Consider the following 21489-nt stretch of genomic DNA (forward strand, 5'->3'; position numbering starts at 1 on the left):
GCCGAGTGACAACCATACTGTAACCTGACAACCTGTACCAGAACTCTGGCCAAGCAACGGATCACTTTTCCACCACAACTCACTTTACAGAAAATAATACAGCAGCCACGCGTTCTGCTGTATCCGTGAGTGTGTGTGACGTCACGCAGCACACCATCACGCCACGGGTCAATGTCGACGGCCGCCATCAGCAGCTGCGAGCTGCTCCAGTTTAGGCAGCCGCCTGTACTGGAAATACGGGTACTTGCAGAGCCTTGATGCTTCGAGAAAAGTGAAACACACGACGGAAGTCTGAGAAAACTGCAGATTTTTTTAACTCATTAACTACTGAATGGCGTATCACCAAATGGACCACCAAGGCGACAACGAAATTTTCGCGAACCGTTTCTTTTTTCTTCATCTGAGACACTCAAGTACCGGGTGCTCATAAGTAAAATGCAGCTACTGACCCAAGTCCACTGTGGTCTGTGAGTATGCTAAGGCAGCGAAACACTGTAGACATGCTAATGCGTTAACGCGAAACCAGTTGGCGCCGGAGGAAATCAATTCCAATACCAGGTGCGAATCTGTCGCTGTGCAACACCTCGCGGGAGTCTCCGGTGCTCACACTGAACAAGTTCTGCAAGTGGCGGTTAGCAATATCGACATTCTGCCTTTCTCACTTGTCTGTCCCTTCCTGTCCACATTCCGTTCCCAATGCATTAGATATGGGAACATTTCTTTCCAGTGTAAATCGGTTCCGCAAGGGCGCATTAGCATACCAAGTTTCGCCGCCATACAGCAGTCACAGCCCACGATGGAGCTCTGCGAGTGGCTCAACTTGAGACTACAAGCAGCCAGTGGTACAGCGAATGACGGACATTTGCCACGCTGGACATATGCAACACTTGACTAGCTTGACGAGCGATCTCTCAGGTTAGGGACGCCCTTCCTCGTACTACTTCTGTCCGCTTTCGAACCGCTGTCTCCACATCTTACTCAATACAACCAGTACATAAGGGACCTCCTTCATCGACATCTTGGGGAAATACAGAGCTTCTCCGAAATCGAAACATTTATAACTTTTGGGAAACGAAAGCAATACCGACGATTAAGTGAGATAGTGAGATAGAAACAGTCCATCGCCAAGGGAACAACAAGAACGGAAAGATGTAAAAGAGTGCGAATGTACGCTAATTATTTCTTTTTGATAGCTGCATTTGTGCCTGCTTTAATTACTGAAACTGCATGCGCAAAAGACTATAAGGAAAGAAGAAATGGGTATGTGAACGTTTGAAAAGAAGAACGACATACCCCATATTAATTTACTCTCTAAAATCCGATCTCTCTTGCGGCGAAACATTAGTTAATAAAATGTAGCGGGACAATGTTCAAAACATGACTGAAAATACGCTACTAAATAGAGATAAGAACTTCTATGACTGACATGTCATCTAAAGTCTACGTACATTTTTAAAATGTTAGAGATAAGGAACTGTGGTAATACAGAATGCTATGCTTGTAACGTACGTTGTTCTACATTCTTTAGCTCTGGTATTTACAGTCAGAGACAAAACATCCTAGGTTTTGGAGGGAAAAACCGTAATTGTAATGATCTGCACTACAACAGAAACAAGAAGCACAGCGTAAGGAAAAATAATGTAATGCCTGTTCCAACTGACAAGCGACATTGAAGCAGGTAGTTCCTGTGACAGTGTGGGCAGCGGTTACATTCGACTACCTGAATAAAGTAATAACTGGCTCCTTTTGCCGACCCCCGGTCTCATATGGAACAGTTGCTGGACAGTTCAAAGACAACTTGAGCCTCATCACAAATAGGTACGCTACTCATACAATTATAGTTGGTAGCGACTTCAATCTACCTTCCATATGTCGTCAAAAGTTCATTTTCAGACCCTATACAAAACAACTTCTGTAATTGTTCTAAATAGTCTCTTTAAATTATTTTGAACAATTAGTTCACGAGACCATTCACATTGCAAATGGTTACGAAAACACACTTGACCTCTTAGCCACAAATAATCCTGAGCATCACGACGGATACGGGGATTAGTGAACACACAGTCGTAGCGAGGCTCAATTCCGTAACAAAGAAATTCACCAAAACTAAACGCGAAATATATCTATTTATAGAAGCTGCTAAAAATTCGGTTGACTTCTTTCTAAGAGACAATCCCCAATCCTTCCAAACTATGTAAGTGAAGACCATATGAGGCTTAAAGTTCAAAGAAATGTTATCAACAGCACTCTAGAAATTCGTACCAAATAAATTAATAAGAGACGGAACTGATACCCCATGGTACACATAACGACAGAAAGCTGCCGCCGGAGCACCGAAAAAGGCAAGAACGCAAAATCTCCGAGATTGGCGAAGATTTACTGAGGCCTGAAATTTGGTGCGAATTTCAATGCGAGATACATTTAATAGTTTCCACAACGAAAGTCTCTCAATAGTTTCCACAACGAAAGTCTCTCAATAGTTTCCACAACGAAAGTCTCTCAATAGTTTCCACAACGAAAGTCTCTCAATAGTTTCCACAACGAAAGTCTCTCAATAGTTTCCACAACGAAAGTCTCTCAATAGTTTCCACAACGAAAGTCTCTCAATAGTTTCCACAACGAAAGTCTCTCAATAGTTTCCACAGCGAAAGTCTCTCAATAGTTTCCACAGCGAAAGTCTCTCAATAGTTTCCACAACGAAAGTCTCTCTAGAAATGTGGCGGAAAATCCAAAGAGATTCTGGTCCTATTTTTAGTAAATCAGCGGAAAGGCTCAGTAAGTAGCTTTACTACGCGGCGGGTGAGGAGGAGGAGGGGGAGGGGGAGACAAGGGACCCAACCCTTCGGAGCAGCTAAAATCGTGGCGAATGTCCGCACACCGGTACAGCACGGTTACTCCTGCACGCAGGCTACCCTCAGCCACGTGTCAGGGCGACAGCTCGCCACCGTCTCCACGTTGAGTCTCGTTTACTGCCAGCCCAAGTATCCTGTGAGACACCGCAGTGTGAAATTTTATGCAGCTATCACACATTTTACTGGTGGACAGAACACCTAATGAACTGAAAGCACCCGGAAACACTGTGCACATTCCCAAGTCACGAGTGACCTCACTCCCTTATTATTGGATATCTGTGTGCGAGCTAAAGAGCTGATTCCACACAATCGCGATTAAGTGGAGGCCTCCTCAGGAAACTGTTTTGGCTGCCGCTACTGTTCATCCGTGAATGCCACAGTTTTCTACAATTCAGAAAATCTTATCTCGCTACACACGATACGTTTTGAACAGCTCTTTAATACGGCGTGCATCAATTGCGTTGTATATTTTGTGATAGGCGAGTATAAATACGAAAACCACCACACATAGTTCCACGTCACGAAAGTGAAGGGCATTTACAGCACCGATTCCGGGTTACTTATTATACATAAAATTCGTGCAACTTTTATCAAATCATCCTGTCCGTCACGTGTGACGACAGTCACTTTTCCGTGACGTCACGCGTTCTTTGCTGGCAGTGGATGAGGGGAGCACACTCAACAGTCGTCGTGTTGAGTTTGCCAAGAAAATTGTCAATTTTATGGTTTTGGTATTCAAATTTGCGTTTTACGACGATGTGCAGTCTGACATGGCATTTTTGAACTCTTCAAGACGGGTCGTCTTCAGTACTTTGTCATGCCGAAGTGTCTGTAAATGCGACATCAGTGGCCACCGACGATTCCGAAACTGTGACTTACCATCAATAACGGGTAAGGCTTCTGTAACAGTATCTGGCTAAACGAAATAATGTTTACTGTAGGTTTCTGTCAAACATAAGTAGCAAATGCCCCCACAAATGTTATAATTTTGACGTGATTCAGCCTCTGACGGAAACTAACAACAAATCTACCTCGACTCTCGCAATTGTTGCACTGGAAATGGCACAAATTAAATCTAGATTCTGCCGCCGTTACAGGCTGCACGTAGAAATCTACACTGCACTTTAATCGTGTCATTTCAACGTCAAATAAAGAAGCTGGTAAGTGACGGCGTCAGAATCACCGACATTCACTCCTCCCTCACATAATATACGACTGAAGCGCAGGCCGCACAGAACACGGCGCGCCTCACAGGTCGCTGACGCGTTCCTTTGTCGACACACCGGGCTCTCTCATCAGACAAATAGTAACACGAGAACAGCCCAACAAAGCGATGCAGCGTTGTAGAGTGCTAAAAAAAAATTTCATCAACAAATCACAAACGAAGAGACGTGACAGGGCGATAAAAAATACAAAATGTTTATTTCGTGAAGCACAAACATTACGATAAATTCTCAAGAATTCGCCAACTACTACGCAAATGGTCGCCCGTGTGTAATGAGCGTGTTGGGGAAAGCTACAGATTGCTCGTCGACCATAACCTTAACTCCAGAACATTGTGAAAATACTGAAATGAACGCGACTGCTGCGTCTCATCGCCACAAGCGTGTCGGCGTCACGCCACGAGTTGTGATTCGCGAACGGATTTCAGGATCCGCTACGCCCGCGCACGAGACAGCTTCCTACGTCTGATTACTTTGCAGACGAGTTTACGTGTGTAACATCTGACGTTAAGCATGTAAGCGAGATAAAGTTTAGAAACGGTTTGAAATTGTTCTTAACGTGTGTTCGAAAGCAAGTGCTCATTCTGAAATACTGGGTAAACACAGTCTGCTTAATTTGCGCTCCTTTTTAAAGAAAAGCCCGTTTATCGCGCGTCTAAATTTTTGACACGTCATGTCTGCTGATGTGTGGGCCGTACGACGACGTAATTGTTGCAGATACCCTACGGGGTGTGGTGATACTGTCTGCAAACTGCGTCGCGAATAGGTAGGTACCGATAAACTACAACGATACGTCTGATGTCTAAGTTGACTCCATGAACAGCGACAACGTGGCCGGGGAGGGGGGGGGGGGGCAGGGGGGGGAGGTAGCGGAAAAATCTCTCCAGTTCCCGTAGTCTTCCGTGCAGTTTCTTGGAAGTCGGTAACTGCCCTCATTCTGAAATACTGGCTGAATAACGCCCGCGTATTTCAGCGCCCTTAGTCACGTTACCTCGCGACGCGCAATGTTTCCAACTGCGGTACTTCTCTTACTGTGTGACAACCGCAATTTAAGATTATACCTCTGAATGAGTACATCTTGACAACATTTTAGATGTCTGAATTCGGCCACATTACGCGAAACATTAAAAAATAAATTTCTCCCACGCCTGCAAGCCGCTACACGCCTTGTCGCACTAAAACTCGCTTACTGCAAAGTTCTGCGTTTGATGGTTTTCGTAAACTTGCGTCCTACGAACATAATCAAGAACGCGAGGTTTTCATTTTAAATGCCTGTTCTACGTGAATTCCGTGGAAATCTACACTGGCACATCGAAACACTAGCCGACTGAATGTGGCGTTATTTTCCATTCGTTCCACGTTATTCTCGCTCAAGTTTTCATAGACTGGAGCAAGGCCACAAGTAACGACCAATAAATCACTGAACACTCAAGACGGTAATTTAACACACTGTTAGCCACCCCCTTTGTTCGTAGCGGTCGTAATTTTTCAAAGTAAGACAAAGTATTAGACAAGAGCAGTAAGTGAGTTACGCGACAAAAACCACACAAAAGCGTGCAGAACATCCGCCGCTCCCATAAATTCCTGCCTTACCTTTCTGAGCCCCCCCCCATGAACCATGGACCTTGCCGTTGGTGGGGAGGCTTGCGTGCCTCAGCGATACAGATAGCCGTACCGTAGGTGCAACCACAACGGAGGGGTATCTATTGAGAGGCCAGATAAACGTGTGGTTCCTGAAGAGGGGCAGCAGCCTTTTCAGTAGTTGCAAGGGCAACAGTCTGGATGATTGACTGATCTGGCCTTGTAACAATAACCAAAACGGCCTTGCTGTGCTGGTACTGCGAACGGCTGAAAGCAAGGGGAAACTACAGCCGTAATTTTTCCCGAGGGCATGCAGCTTTACTGTATGATTACATGATGATGGCGTCCTCTTGGGTAAAATATTCCGGAGGTAAAATAGTCCCCCATTCGGATCTCCGGGCGGGGACTACTCAAGAGGATGTCGTTATCAGGAAAAAGAAAACTGGCGTTCTACGGATCGGAGCGTGGAATGTCAGATCCCTTAATCGGGCAGGTAGGTTAGAAAATTTAAAAAGGGAAATGGATAGGTTGAAGTTAGATATAGTGGGAATTAGTGAAGTTCGGTGGCAGGAGGAACAAGACTTCTGGTCAGGTGACTACAGGGTTATAAACACAAAATCAAATAGGGGTAATGCAGGAGTAGGTTTAATAATGAATAGGAAAATAGGAATGCGGGTAAGCTACTACAAACAGCATAGTGAACGCATTATTGTGGCCAAGATAGATACGAAGCCCACGCCTACTACAGTAGTACAAGTTTATATACCAACTAGCTCTGCAGATGACGAAGAAATTGAAGAAATGTATGATGAAATAAAAGAAATTATTCAGATTGTGAAGGGAGACGAAAATTTAATAGTCATGGGTGACTGGAATTCGAGTGTAGGAAATGGGAGAGAAGGAAACATAGTAGGTGAATATGGATTGGGGGACAGAAATGAAAGAGGAAGCCGCCTGGTCGAATTTTGCACAGAGCACAACATAATCATAACTAACACTTGGTTTAAGAATCATGAAAGAAGGTTGTATACATGCAAGAACCCTGGAGATACTAAAAGGTATCAGATAGATTATATAATGGTAAGACAGAGATTTAGGAACCAGGTTTTAAATTGTAAGACATTTCCAGGGGCAGATGTGGACTCTGACCACAATCTATTGGTTATGACCTGTAGATTAAAACTGAAGAAACTGCAAAAAGGTGGGAATTTAAGGAGATGGGACCTGGATAAACTAAAAGAACCAGAGGTTGTACAGAGATTCAGGGAGAGCATAAGGGAGCAATTGACAGGGATGGGGGAAATAAATACAGTAGAAGAAGAATGGGTAGCTTTGAGGGATGAAGTAGTGAAGGCAGCAGAGGATCAAGTAGGTAAAAAGACGAGGGCTAGTAGAAATCCTTGGGTAACAGAAGAAATATTGAATTTACTTGATGAAAGGAGAAAATATAAAAATGCAGTAAGTGAAACAGGCGAAAAGGAATACAAACGTCTCAAAAATGAGATCGACAGGAAGTGCAAAATGGCTAAGCAGGGATGGCTAGAGGACAAATGTAAGGATGTAGAGGCCTATCTCACTAGGGGTAAGATAGATACCGCCTATAGGAAAATTAAAGAGACCTTTGGAGATAAGAGAACGACTTGTATGAATATCAAGAGCTCAGATGGAAACCCAGTTCTAAGCAAAGAAGGGAAAGCAGAAAGGTGGAAGGAGTATATAGATGGTCTATACAAGGGCGATGTACTTGTGGACAATATTATGGAAATGGAAGAGGATGTAGATGAAGATGAAATGGGAGATATGATACTGCGTGAAGAGTTTGACAGAGCACTGAAAGACCTGAGTCGAAACAAGGCCCCCGGAGTAGACAATATTCCATTGGAACTACTGACGGTCGTGGGGGAGACAGTCCTGACAAAACTCTACCATCTGGTGAGCAAGATGTATGAAACAGGCGAAATACCCTCAGACTTCAAGAAGAATATAATAATTCCAATCCCAAAGAAAGCAGGTGTTGACAGATGTGAAAATTACCGAACTATCAGTTTAATAAGTCACAGCTGCAAAATACTAACACGAATTCTTTACAGACGAATGGAAAAACTAGTAGAAGCCAACCTCGGGGAAGATCAGTTTGGATTCCGTAGAAACACTGGAACACGTGAGGCAATACTGACCTTACGACTTATCTTAGAAGAAAGATTAAGGAAAGGCAAACCTACGTTTCTAGCATTTGTAGACTTAGAGAAAGCTTTTGACAATGTTGACTGGAATACTCTCTTTCAAATTCTAAAGGTGGCAGGGGTAAAATACAGGGAGCGAAAGGCTATTTACAATTTGTACAGAAACCAGATGGCAGTTATAAGAGTCGAGGGACATGAAAGGGAAGCAGTGGTTGGGAAGGGAGTAAGACAGGGTTGTAGCCTCTCCCCGATGTTGTTCAATCTGTATATTGAGCAAGCAGTAAAGGAAACAAAAGAAAAATTCGGAGTAGGTATTAAAATTCATGGAGAAGAAATAAAAACTTTGAGGTTTGCCGATGACATTGTAATTCTGTCAGAGACAGCAAAGGACTTGGAAGAGCAGTTGAATGGAATGGACAGCGTCTTGAAAGGAGGATATAAGATGAACATCAACAAAAGCAAAACAAGGATAATGGAATGTAGTCTAATTAAGTCGGGTGATGCTGAGGGAATTAGATTAGGAAATGAGGCACTTAAAGTAGTAAAGGAGTTTTGCTATTTGGGGAGCAAAATAACTGATGATGGTCGAAGTAGAGAGGATATAAAATGTAGGCTGGCAATGGCAAGGAAAGCGTTTCTGAAGAAGAGAAATTTGTTAACATCCAGTATAGATTTAAGTGTCAGGAAGTCATTTCTGAAAGTATTCGTATGGAGTGTAGCCATGTATGGAAGTGAAACATGGACGATAAATAGTTTGGACAAGAAGAGAATAGAAGCTTTCGAAATGTGGTGCTACAGAAGAATGCTGAAGATTAGATGGGTAGATCACATAACTAATGAGGAAGTATTGAATAGGATTGGGGAGAAGAGAAGTTTGTGGCACAACTTGACCAGAAGAAGGGATCGGTTGGTAGGACATGTTCTGAGGCATCAAGGGATCACCAATTTAGTATTGGAGGGCAGCGTGGAGGGTAAAAATCGTAGAGGGAGACCAAGAGATGAATACGCTAAGCAGATTCAGAAGGATGTAGGTTGCAGTAGGTACTGGGAGATGAAAAAGCTTGCACAGGATAGAGTAGCATGGAGAGCTGCATCAAACCAGTCTCAGGACTGAAGACCACAACAACAACAACCTTTCTGAGGTATTCCCGCGCTGACACAAGATACACGAGCTCTGTCTGGGCAGGCAGGACAACGTGGCACGCTGCTTCCCTCCAGGCTGCTGCGTCACAACTGGACCGCACAGACAGCCGGCTGCCCCCCCCCCCCCCTCAGCGCTGACGTCACGGGGCGGCGTTGCCAGCTCGCGCGGCAGGCGAGGGAACGGCTGCAGCAGGGCGTCTACGTCCGTGTCGGCATTGCCGGACCGCCTGCGTCCCATCCACGCCACAGTCAGTTATCTCGAACCGCGCTATACAGCTGGCAACAGACACACCCTTCGCCTGGCGCCCCAAAAAACCGGATTTCGTCAACCGATTTCCCAGTACCGCTTTTGGTCAACGCAAAGATGGAACAAAGACGCTGCATTTTGGTCACGGGATGAGGAGAGGTGTGAACACAACATCTTCCGTCATCGTGCTGAGTGCCAGTGACTTACGCGCGAGCTTCGCGATTTGTGTCGATCATTTGCTACTCCAGAAACGACGGACGAGTGTGACAAGTTTTCGTTAAAGAACGTTACAGGGATATCAATGCTGAGATCATCGGTGCCTGGGCTCACGTACTACTTTAACTTAAAATAAGTTACACTGAGGACGACACACAATTACCCTCAACGTGTGGACCAACTGAAATCATTCTGTGATTTCGTTGATACTGGGTACGGCAAAGTTCTAGGTAGTATTAAAACTAGATGGTTGTCATTGTTGCCAGGAGTTACAAAAGTTATTGATACGTATGAACCTTTGAAATCTTGTTTTCTATCTCAGAATAGGTGTCCCACGTTGCTGAAACAAATTTTCGAGAACCCACAGTCACTTCTTTGGCTTCATTTCACACAATGCCCATTGAAAATGTTTTTAAATTCAATCCAAAAGTTGGAAATAACCACGGTTTCCGCTTGCTTCAAGAAATAATCAATACCATTTCAAGTAACTTGGGAAAGGAAGGTACTTAGTCAAAATACGAGCCTTTTACGAATTCTAAGGCACTTTTCTGACTTGTTTGGAAAAGTAGAGTTCTCCACTTCAACCACTGAAATAATTTCATTGGATAACACAAAAAATACTGTTTCTTGGGCTTAACTTTTAAATTTTCTGATAATTCTTAAGACAGTAGACTGATGTGCAACGTTTCAGACGAGATAGGATGCGTGAACAACATTGTATCCCAGAAACTTGAGGAATTGGAAAAAGCTAATTTGGAAACATAAGAAACTGTGTGATATATTCCATACACTTAAAAGTACATGTACTTCATGTAAAAATATAGACTCACTTGTGAGTTTTGCTCCTGCTGTACCAGACATAAATAATGTTGTGGAAAGATTATTTTCAACTGTGAGCTCCCTTTGGAGTGTGGAATGTGTGGTGCTAGATCCACTTCCTTCCCCACAGGTGTTTTGTGTCTCATATTAGAGGCCAAAACCGAACATAAAATTCTTTGTCAAGTACAGAGTAGAGGTGCTCTTATTCGGTAATTGTACTGTCTAATTATTGGGTTTATAGTGAATTCTTGCAACGGGCCTTTGTCCTCAGAAGTTGACTGTCGAAGGTAGTTGCTCTCTGTCACAGTGTACTTAAAAACAGAATAAGCAAGCATTCTTCAAAACTATATAATCTATGGATATGGTCAGTGTCTGTATCAAGTAAATCCTACCCCATATTTGGCAGATTGGGTTCCGCATTTGGGGGCTGCATTCAGTTCTTATCCTCCCGTAATAGCGATCAATCAATAAAATTGTAATATGTTGTCTTGTGTATCCAGTACGAGGATATTTCATTCCTTAGCTCATACAACAGCCTGACAGGTGGTGGTTTTCTCGGCTATTTTTCCAGTACTTGAACGAATTTCAGCCACAAACTAAGTTTGTGTGTCTGGTGCGTGCTCAATGAAACGAAAATAACCTCTGTTTGCCTGGTGGCTGTTGGTATTTGAAGTCAGGAACAGGTTTCATTCGGAACACCGACTTTGCCATTAAATCTGAATTTTGCGGAGAACAGGTAGCCTTCATAATGGCGAGACCCTTTTGCACAGGATTTCGGTCACCCCAGGGATCTCATGTTGATGCTGTGACATTGTTAGGGTGTACTAACACGTAAATTTTATTTTCTACAGATCTCTCACAATTTCTTCATTGTGGGTGATTTATGAAACAGTGTCGTCTTTGATGTCTGTTTTGAATTTTGTGTGAAGTGTGTTTATGGTACTTTGGGAGCTTTTCGTCGTAATCCTTTTCATTGGGGAGTTTTTTTTAAATGTAATTAATGCTCGTGTGACGATTTTGAGCTGGGAATTGCGTGTGAAGCTCATTTTCATTCTATTAGGTTTCTTGTGATGAATCCCTTGTTTAGCCAGTGTGATGAACTTAGTAAAAATTTAGCATGTTATTTAAGTGAATGTTTCAGATAGTGTTTTTTCTGTATAAGATTTTCATTTGCGTTATTCGAAAGTGTAGTCGCTCCAAAAGCAGTACGAGGAGAAAAGAAAAAAGGTGGTGAGTAGACGAAATGCCTAGAAAATAGACTTCGAAGGTACAGAGACGTGTGGGAGATGGATTCTCCCCACTTTTAGCGACGAAAATGTGCAAAATGAAACAGTAGGTTCCTCCGATGCGAGGCAAATGAGTGAGCCAGACTTCAGTGGTGCAGCGGAGATGTTTAGATTTAGGACGTGCACAGCCTGTTCCACTCACAGCTAGCAGTGTTTGGGGTCGAGTGCACAACTTACTAAGCGTGAGTGCGGGCGAGGCTGAAGCAACGATAAGTGAACAGAGGGCAGCAGTGCATGTAGCTCTGAGCAGAACATGAGTGGCCAATTTGGCCACGCTGATAAAAAGAATAAGCACATAGCGAAGAGTTAAAGGCAGACTGCAGAATTGCTGGCGTCAAAGGAGGAGCTAAACTGAGATTTAGTTGCCGAATATGGCACCTTAACGACTACAGTAGAATCACTGAGCTCAGAAATTGATGATGATACGGAAGAAACGTTCAGAACTTAGCAATCAAAATCAAGGACGATATCGCTGTAGAAGTTACTGCGAAATTTGAAGTGGTGTGTGTGTGTGTGTGTGTGTGTGTGTGTGAATCGTAAGAGACGAAACTACTAAGGTCATCGGTCTCTAGACTTACACACTACTTCAACTAATGTAAACTAACTTATGCTAACAACATCACACACGCATGCCCGTGGGAGGACTCGAACCTCCGGCGGGAGGGGCCGCGCAATCCGTGACACGGCGCCTCAAACCTCGCGGCACTTTGAGAGGTAGGAAACCGATTAAGTGGGATAGAAGGAGAACAGAAAAGAGTGAGCGGGAAAGGCTGGTTGCCAGGAGGCTAGCACAGGAGCATGGGGGATGTGACTGACTGTGATCATAGGGAATTCTTTAATCTACTAAAACAAATGCCCATGTTCACTGGCAACATACAGGGTGGCGCAAGAAATGTGTTACCATTTTGTTTTTGAAATATGAACTTTACTGTCAATACGATCTGACAGGAACATATACTACAATGAAGAGCCGCCCATGGAGATTTGTTCTAACTCAGCGCATACTCAAAATGGCCACCATTTCGTTTCCGACCTTCCTTCAAACGAATACTGAAGTTAGTGATTACCCTACGGCACATGTCGTCCGTAATTTCACTGCAAGCTTGTTGAATAAGTCTTCTGAGCTCCATTAAATCTTGTGGACGTTTCGGGGAAATTTTTTCCTTTAGGAACCCCCAAAGAAGAAAGTCACATGGATTGAGGTCTGGACTATTGGAGTTTTTACACGAGCATTTCGACATGCGGACCATTTCACTCAGGTTTCCAGCTCGCTTCAATCACGGACAAAATTGGCTCCCCAATGGCGGACATATTGACCATGTGCTCAGAACAAATCTCCATGGACGGTTCCTCATTGTAGTATATGTTCTTTTCAGACTGTATTGACACAGTTTATATTCAAAAACAAAATGGTAAAACAATTCGTGCGCCACCCTGTATGTAAGCGAAGTACGGATATTATCGAGACACTTGGGAGCGAACAAACAGCAGGAAATTTGGAACTGGAAAGTACAGGTAAGGAAACGCTCGATGGTGCAGATACAGTACATGCACAGAAGCCTTAGGAAATCATAACAAATACCTACAGGCAGTCCACTTAAACTGGAATCTAACATTTTATAGGAATCCACAGTATTTGCGAACTGAAATGAGAAACATTAGGTAATTTTGAAAGAGAAAATGGGAGCTCAACTTGGAATCGACCGAAGTACAAGTAGGAACCACTGTGGATGAATAGGCTGACTCGAGAAAGTGCAGAAGAAATTGAGAGCAGAATTCCTGCGTCTGTGATGAAACGAAAATTAAGATGCACTGCGATGAAAAAAGAAAAGAAAATGAGAACGAGAATTGCCCAAAACTACGGAAGACTCTGTGATAATACGATGCTAAACAGCATCTTCTACATTTGCATCTGCATCTACATCTATATGCTCTGCAAAAGACCGTGGCAGAGAGTACGTCCCACAGTACCAGTTATGAGGGTTTCTTCCTGTTCCATTCACGTATGGAGCGCGGGAAGAATGAATGCCTTTGTAAGCTTAGTACTTATTGTAATCTTATCCTCGCTATCCCTATCTGAGCGGTACGTAGAGGGTTGTAAGTATATTCCTAGCATCACCATCTAAAGGCGGTTCTTGAAACTTTGTTAATAGACTTTCTCGGGATAGTTTGAGTCTGTCTTTAAAGAGTCTGGAAGTTCAGTTCCTCGCGTACTTCTGTTACACTCCCACGGGTCAAACAAATCCATGACAATTCGTGCTGCCCTTCTCTGTATACGTTCAGTATCCCTTGTTAGTCTTATTTGGTGCGGGTCCCACATACTTGAGCAACATTCTAGAACCGGTGGTACGAGTTGTTTGTAAGCAAAGTCCTTTGTAGGCTGACTTATCTCCCCGAGTATTATTCCAGTAAACGGAAGTCTGTCACCAGCTTTACCCACAACTAAGCGTATGTCGTCATTCCATTTCATACCATACCATTTTTTTCGTTTTGTGGAGGCACAGTCTTACATTTATGAACATTTAAATCAAGTTGCCGTTTTTCCACCGCTTTGAATTCTTATCAAGATCTGACTGAATATTTATGCAGCTTCTTGCAGACAATACATTACAGATAACTGGATCATCTGAAAAACTCTGAGGTTACTATTATTATTAATACACTACTGGCCATTAAAATTGCTACACCACGAAGATGACGTGCTACAGATGCGAAATTTAACCAACAGGAAGATGATGTGATATGCAAACAATTAGCTTTTCAGAGCATTCACACAAGGTTGGCGCCGGTGGCGACACCTGCAACGTGCTGACATGAGGGAAGCTTCCAACCGATTTCTCATACATAAAAAGCAGTTGACCGGCGTTGCCTGGTGAAACGTCGTTGTGATGCCTCGTGTAAGGAGGAGAAATGCGTACCATCACGTTTCCGACTTTGATAAAGGTCGGATTGTAGCCTATCACGATTGCGGTTTATCCTATCGCGACATTGCTGCTCGCGTTGGTCGAGATCCAATGACTGTTAGCAGAAAATGGAATCGGTGGGTTCAGGAAGGTAATACGGCCGCCGTGCTGGATCCCAACGGCCTCGTATCACTAGCAGTCGAGATGACAGGCATATTATCCGCATGGCTGTAACGGATCGTGCAGCCACGTCTCGATCCCTGAGTCAACAGATGGGGACGTTTGCAAGACAACAACCGTCTGCAGGAACAGTTCGACGACGTTTGCAGCAGCACGGACTATCAGCTCGAAGACAATGGCTGCTGTTACCCCTGATGCTGCATCACAGACAGGAGCGCCTGCGATGGTGTACTCGACGACGAACCTGGATGCACAAATGGCAGAACATTTTTTCGGATGAATCCAGGTTCTGTTTACAGCATCCGTGTTTGGCGACATAGCGGTGAACGCACATTGGAAGCGTGTATTCGTCACAGCCATACTGTCGCATCACCCGGCGTGATGGTATGGGGTGCCATCGGTTACACGTCTGTCACCCCGTGTTCGCATTGACGGCACTTTGAACAGTGGACGTTACATTTCAGATGTGTTATGACCCGTGGCTCTACCCTTCATTCGATCCCTGTGAAACCCTACATTTCAGCATGATACTGCACGACCGCATGTTGCAGGTCCTGTACGGGCCTTTCTGCATACAGAAGATGTTCGACTGCTGCACTGGCCAGCACATTCTCCAGATCTGTCACCAATTGAAAACGTCTGGTCAACGGTGGCCGAGCAACTGGCTCGTCACAATACGCCAGTCACTACTCTTGATGAACTGTGGTATCGTGTTGAAGCTGCATGGGCAGCTGTACCTGTACACGCCATCCAAGCTCTGTTTGACTCAATGCCCAGGCGTATCAAGGCCGTTATTACGGCCACAGGTGGTTGTTCTGGGTACTGATTTCTCAGAATCTATGCACCCAAATTGCGTGAAAAGGTAATCACATGTCAGTTCTAGTATAATATATTTGTCCAATGAATAACCGTTTATCATCTGCATTTCTTCTTGGTGTAGCAATTTTAGTGGCCAGTAGTGTATTTCGTCTTCTGTAGAGTGTGATTTTGCAGCAGTGTTACGGGCAACCTACAGTTCACAGGAGTTTCTGCAAACGTAACGTTATTTTGACGTCATAAGTTTTGCATTCATGTGGACCGGGCTGTGGATAAGGGAGAGATTATAATGTTGGCAAGAATTAGCTCCGAAACTTACTGAAAAAGTTGTGCCAACTGCATTTGCTAATACGCCTTCATCAACACCAACAGTGAGACCAATAACTGATTTACAAGCAAAAAGAATCTTAAGCCAGCCTGCACAGATTCCAATATTCTGCTCATTCAAGTTTTTCAAGAAAATGAAATTTTTAAATCATCTGAAAACTGATGTGTGGAGTTGGTCCGTAGTCAGAAAAAAAGGGGGGGGCCAGCCATTCTAACAAGTGAGGTAAACCATCAGCTCACTTACCTTGTGTCCAGTAAGTAAAGCCGTTTCGAAACAACACAGCTAGCATCTCTCGAAAACACGTCACTATCTGTAACGTTTTGTGTAAGTGGTTGAAGAGGTACTTTAATGGGAGATTTTTGTCTGGGAAAGAAGTGGCCTAGAAAAACTAGCCCGTAAATTGTCTTTTGTACACTTCACATATGGCGACATTTTATATATAGCTGAGACTACGCCACCTTTTTATTCTGTTGCAAATGTGTCAGTTCTATGCTTTTTATTTTGAACGGTAATTTGCTCTGCCATATGATCAACGTGTGAATATTTATTCGCATTTGCGAGTTTCACACTTAATATGTAGATTTGAAAATTATTGACAATGACAATCCAGACCTGCTACGCACATCTCCAGGGAGAGAGAACTACTATATGTACACATTATCGAATATTTAAGAACTAACTGCAATTAACTTAATAAAGAAGTCCCAGAACCTTTGCAAACGTGAAGGTGATATGGTAGGACGCGAGTCACCTCCGTAGCCACCCTCTGCTCTGTAACTCAACGCTTACAACCGCTGCCTCACAATCAACCGCTGGAAGATCAGCCCCCGCACCGTAAACTGAATGTAATGAAGGATTTAGCAGCCGATACTTCCTTACATGACGTCTGATTATAAAACATCCGAAAGAAAGTGTGGTGTTTTAAAAAATCTTCCATGTACAGTTGCGTTGAAACGGTGCTGTTTCATAATACGGAATTTAGGACCTCATATCCAGTAGCAGCCATGACAAATGACAATTTTTTTCATGCATAAATAATTATAACAGTCACGTGCAAATGTCGTCAACTCACGGAGTAAGAGTGTGATAAGTTTCTTTTTTTAACCATTTTTGACAGCCCACATAAAGTCTGGTCTTCCGCCATTTCCTTTGTTTGACTTCACAGGAAGACAGCAGACCAAGCTAGCAACACCGTTGTTCCAGCTCCAAGTACTGGAGACGCTGTCCAATGCTCGTACTGCATGCCTGGACTGCACAATTGCGAAGGGCGTTTCACTTTTCCAATACCTATGTACCCTAAAATGTATCACAGAGTTTCGTGGTGTGCAATTTAATAAATAATGACTCCGAAATGCACCACTTACGCTTCGCGGTTAACTGAATATAACCTGGCGTCTACTACGACTGCTGTTTCCCACCAAACACAAAACGACACAACTGAAGTCATGAGAAAAGTTACTAACGTCTAACTTTAAATGACGGGAAAATTCTCCGTACAACTTCGTTTGCATGACGTAGCTAAAAATGATATTTCCATCCAGATGACAAATTTATTACTGTCTGTTCATTTGAATGCTGATGAGTGAACCATCATTTGAATTCTGGGTTCCATATAACACTAAGAATGTATACTTGCAATAAAAACGAGAAATTTTCGTGTGATATGTAATTGTAAACTGCAAGATGTGCATTTTTCTCAAAATTGGTGACGTATGAGTTAATTGCCATATATGGCTCAAAACCGTATCAACCAAAACCATTAAAAATAAACGCAAAATATATCTATTTAAAACAGCAGATGAAAATTCGCTTGATGCTTTCCTAAGAGTGTCTCCATTCCTCCCAAGCTAATTGTGTAAGTGTAGAGGAGATATGGCTCAATTTCACAGATACAGTATCGACAGCAATAGATTCATACCGCCTAAGTTCAGAGACGGGACTGATCCACCATGGTACACAAAACACGTCAGATCACTGTTGCATAAGCAACGAAAAACGCATGCCAAATTCAGAGGAACGCAAAATCTCGAGGACTGGCTAAGATTCACGGAAGTTCGAAATAGTACGGACGTCAATGCTAGATGCTTTTAATAGTTTCCACAATGAAACATTGTCTCAAAATATGGTAGAAAACCCAAAGAGATTCTGGTCGTATGTAAAGTAAACCAGTGGCAGAAAACAGTAAACACCGTCACTGCGCGATAGCGATGGAGAAGTTACCGATGGTGGCGCCACTGAAGCGGAGTTACTAAACTCAGCTTTCCGTAATTCCTTCACGAAAGAAGACGACGTACATATTCCAGAATTCGAAACCAGAACAGTTGTTAGCGTGAGTGACAAAAGTAGATTTGTGTTGCGAAACAACTCAAATCACTTTAGTAAGGCAAGTCTTCAGCTCCAGATGATGTAGCAATCAGGTTCCTTTCAGAGTATGCAGACAACACCGCCTTTCTTATGAATCATATACAACCGCTCACTTGAAGGGTCTGTTCCTGAAGACTGGAAAGTAGCACAGGTCACACCAATACTCAATAAAGGAAATAGGAGTAATCCATTTAATTACAGACCCAAATCAATGACCTCAATTTGCAGGAGGATTTTGGAGCACATTAACATTATGAATCTCACTGATGAAAATGACTTATTGATACATAACCAACACGGCTTCAGAAAATATCGTTCTTTATTCCCATCAAGTATTGAGTGCTGTCGACAAGGGATCTCATATCGATTCGATATTCCTAGATTTCCAGAAGGCTTTTGATATCGTTCCTCACAAGCGACTATTAATCAAATTGCGTGCATATGGAGTATCGTCTCAGTTGTGTGATTGGATTCGTGATTTCCTCTCCGAGAGAGGTCACAGTTCGTGGCGATAGACGGTAAATCATCGACTAGAACAGAAGTGATATAAGGCGTTCGCAAGGTAGTGTCACAGGCCCTCTATTGTTCCTGATTTACATACATGATCTAGGAGATATATGAGCAGCCCCCTTGGATTGTTTGCAGATGACGCTGTAATTTACAGTCTAGTAAAGTCATCAGTCGATCAATTCCCACTACAAAATGACCTAGAGAGAATTTCTGTATGGTAAGAAAAGTGGCAATTGGCACTAAGCAAAGAAAAGTGCGAGGTCATCCACATGGGTACTAAAAGAAATCCGAGTAATTTTGGGTATACGATAAATCGCACAAATCTTAGGGCTGTCAATTCGACTAAATACAGAGGAATTACAATTACGAGCAACTTAAATTGGAATGACCTCATAGATAATATTGTGGGGAAGGCGAAACAGACTGCGCTTTGTTGGCAGGACACTAAAGAGACAGCTTACATCACACTTGTCCGTCCTCTGTTGGAATATTGCTGCGCGGTATGGGTTCCTTACCAGGTAGGATTGACGGAGGACATCGAAAAAGTTCAAGGGACGGTAGCTCATTTCGTGTTATCGCGAAATAGGGGTGAGAGTGTAACTGGTATGAGACGCGAATTGGGCTGAGAGTCACTGAATCAATGGCAGTCTAGATTGAGGAGAGATCTATTTACGAAATTTCAATCTCCAACTTTCTCTCCCGAATGTGTAAATATTTTGTCGACACCCAACTACGTAGGAAGAAATGATCATGATATTAAAATAAGAGAAATCAGAGCTCGAACGGAAAGATATAGGTGTTCCTTTTTCCCACGCGCCATTCGAGAGTGGAATGGTAGAGAAGTAGTATGAAAATGGTTCGATGAACCCTCTGCCCAGCACTTGAGCGTGAATTGCAGAGTAACCATATAGATGTATATGTAGATGTGATGAGTTTCATATTTGAATGCTTTAGGTATTCAAACCAAACAAAGAAAATTACGCACCACGTGGAGCGTAGAACCACCGCCCGCCGGCACACACGATGGTCAGTCTACGACCCTGTCTATCACGCCACGCATGTAGTTAACACCTCCCTTATTTCTGATACATAGTCCTACTCGAAAAAAGTTAAAAGCTGATTTTTGTCTGTAATCTTGTGAAGAACATTAACTACTTGTTTCTCGCCATTAACGGTGTTCCACGCGCGTGTTTCACTACGAAGCAGGAAGCAGTGTCGTCCATTTTCGCGGTACGTATGAACAGCGAGACAATCAGAGCACAAGTACTGGTTACAGAGACACTGTGACTGTACACAATTTAAGATAAAAGTTACGTAGGTAAAGTACGATTAAGATAGACGTTGATGGCTGTTAATACGTCAGAATGTCTGAAAGGTTCTTCCACACTGACACAGTAATAAGCTACCGAACACTTAAGTTGGACCTACTTCCGAGAGCGGAGCACCACCAGTGGTAAGATAGCTACGGCTGCTGACCAATCATACCGCTTGCGTTTGTTTACATCTGGTTTGCTCTTGTGATGAAGTACATGCTACATACGAACCCCGTAGCCCCACCCTTTATTTCGCATTCACGTTCATTGTCTTACCCGTCTCACAGCCATACCACCTTACTCCACACCAACCTAGACCTCTCGCTGTGCTACGGAGTACTGAAAGCTTGTTCCCAACAAATAAGTAGGAGTCTCAGCCAGATATGTATTTTTCCTCATAGACTGAAATACGCTGTTGTTCAAAAACTGCGTAAAAATGAGGGGTCGACAGAAGCGTCCGATCCCACGCGTCGGCTTTGACCCGTGACCCGTGACGTAAGGGTGTCGTGTGTGACGTCACGACGGCGCAGAGTTTGGTTTGTGAGTGTGGCGTGTTTGTAGATGTCGTCGTGTTGTGGTTTGTTGTGCTCTCTGGTGGTGTGTTCAGAGTTTTCGTTCGCGTGGTGTAATGGGCTCAGTTTGCTTTTGATCATTATCCAGAATTGTTCGAGTGTCGGCTGTGTTTGTGGTGGAATTCGTTTCAGTGAATTAACGATTCTGTGTGAAAGTTAATTTAGTGTTCGCTGTACATCGTGTGGTAATTTTAGTAAAATTAATCGGTTGTTGTTTTTCTTCAGGAATGGATATGACGGATAAAATTAAGAGTGCACAGGTCAAGGGAAGTGTTCGATCCCAATGTGTGGCTGCGTATGTTGGTATTGGTATCGGAAGATGTTTTTCGAGCTATATAGGCCAAGGAAAGTGTTTGATCCTAATTTATGGGATCGGGAGGTGCTGTTGAGCTATATAGGTCACGGGAAGTGTCCGATTCCAGATGATATTGTGTTTAGTGGTATTTGGAGAGTTTTGTGTTGTTTTGTATTGGGGTGGGTGTCTAAATTAGTTTATATTTAGTTTGCCCCTACGCAAAAACACCCCATTTCCCGCGCTTGTCCCGTTAGTCTCATTAGGCTTTTTGTGGAAAGTGTGTGTGTGTATTTTCGTCCTCATAATGTGTACGTAATGACTTTATATGCCCCATATTGGAATCGTGGTTTATGGTCGTTTCCGCCATATTTGTGACGTCAAAGCAGACGGGCGGGATCGGACGCTTGCGTATTTCCAAAATGGGGATAGGTCTGACGCTAACAACTACCAGCCAGTCTCACTTCTGATAGCTTTATTCAAAAGTCTTGAAAAAGTAATGTATTCAGGAGTAGCATCACGTACCTGTAAAAATGAAGTACTAACAAAACGTCAATTTGGTTTTCAGAAAGGCTTTTCAAGAGAAAATGCTATAAATATGTTTTCACTGATCAAATATTAAATGCACTGAATAACCAAACATCACCAATTAGGTTATTTT

General features: G+C 43.2%; 1 protein-coding gene across 1 annotated transcript in view; it reads right to left on the reverse strand.

Annotated features, from left to right (window-relative positions):
• Positions 1–9041, reverse strand: part of LOC126159964 (speckle-type POZ protein-like) — a 30537-nt gene extending 21496 nt beyond the window's left edge. The window contains exon 1 of the mRNA XM_049916770.1: positions 8973–9041. The gene's annotated coding sequence lies outside the window, so the exon portion shown is untranslated. The remainder of the gene's footprint in view (positions 1–8972) is intronic.
• Positions 9042–21489: the final 12448 nt, after the last annotated feature.

Source organism: Schistocerca cancellata, unplaced genomic scaffold (assembly GCF_023864275.1).
Source record: "Schistocerca cancellata isolate TAMUIC-IGC-003103 unplaced genomic scaffold, iqSchCanc2.1 HiC_scaffold_1150, whole genome shotgun sequence".
Taxonomy (NCBI): Eukaryota; Metazoa; Arthropoda; class Insecta; order Orthoptera; family Acrididae; genus Schistocerca; species Schistocerca cancellata.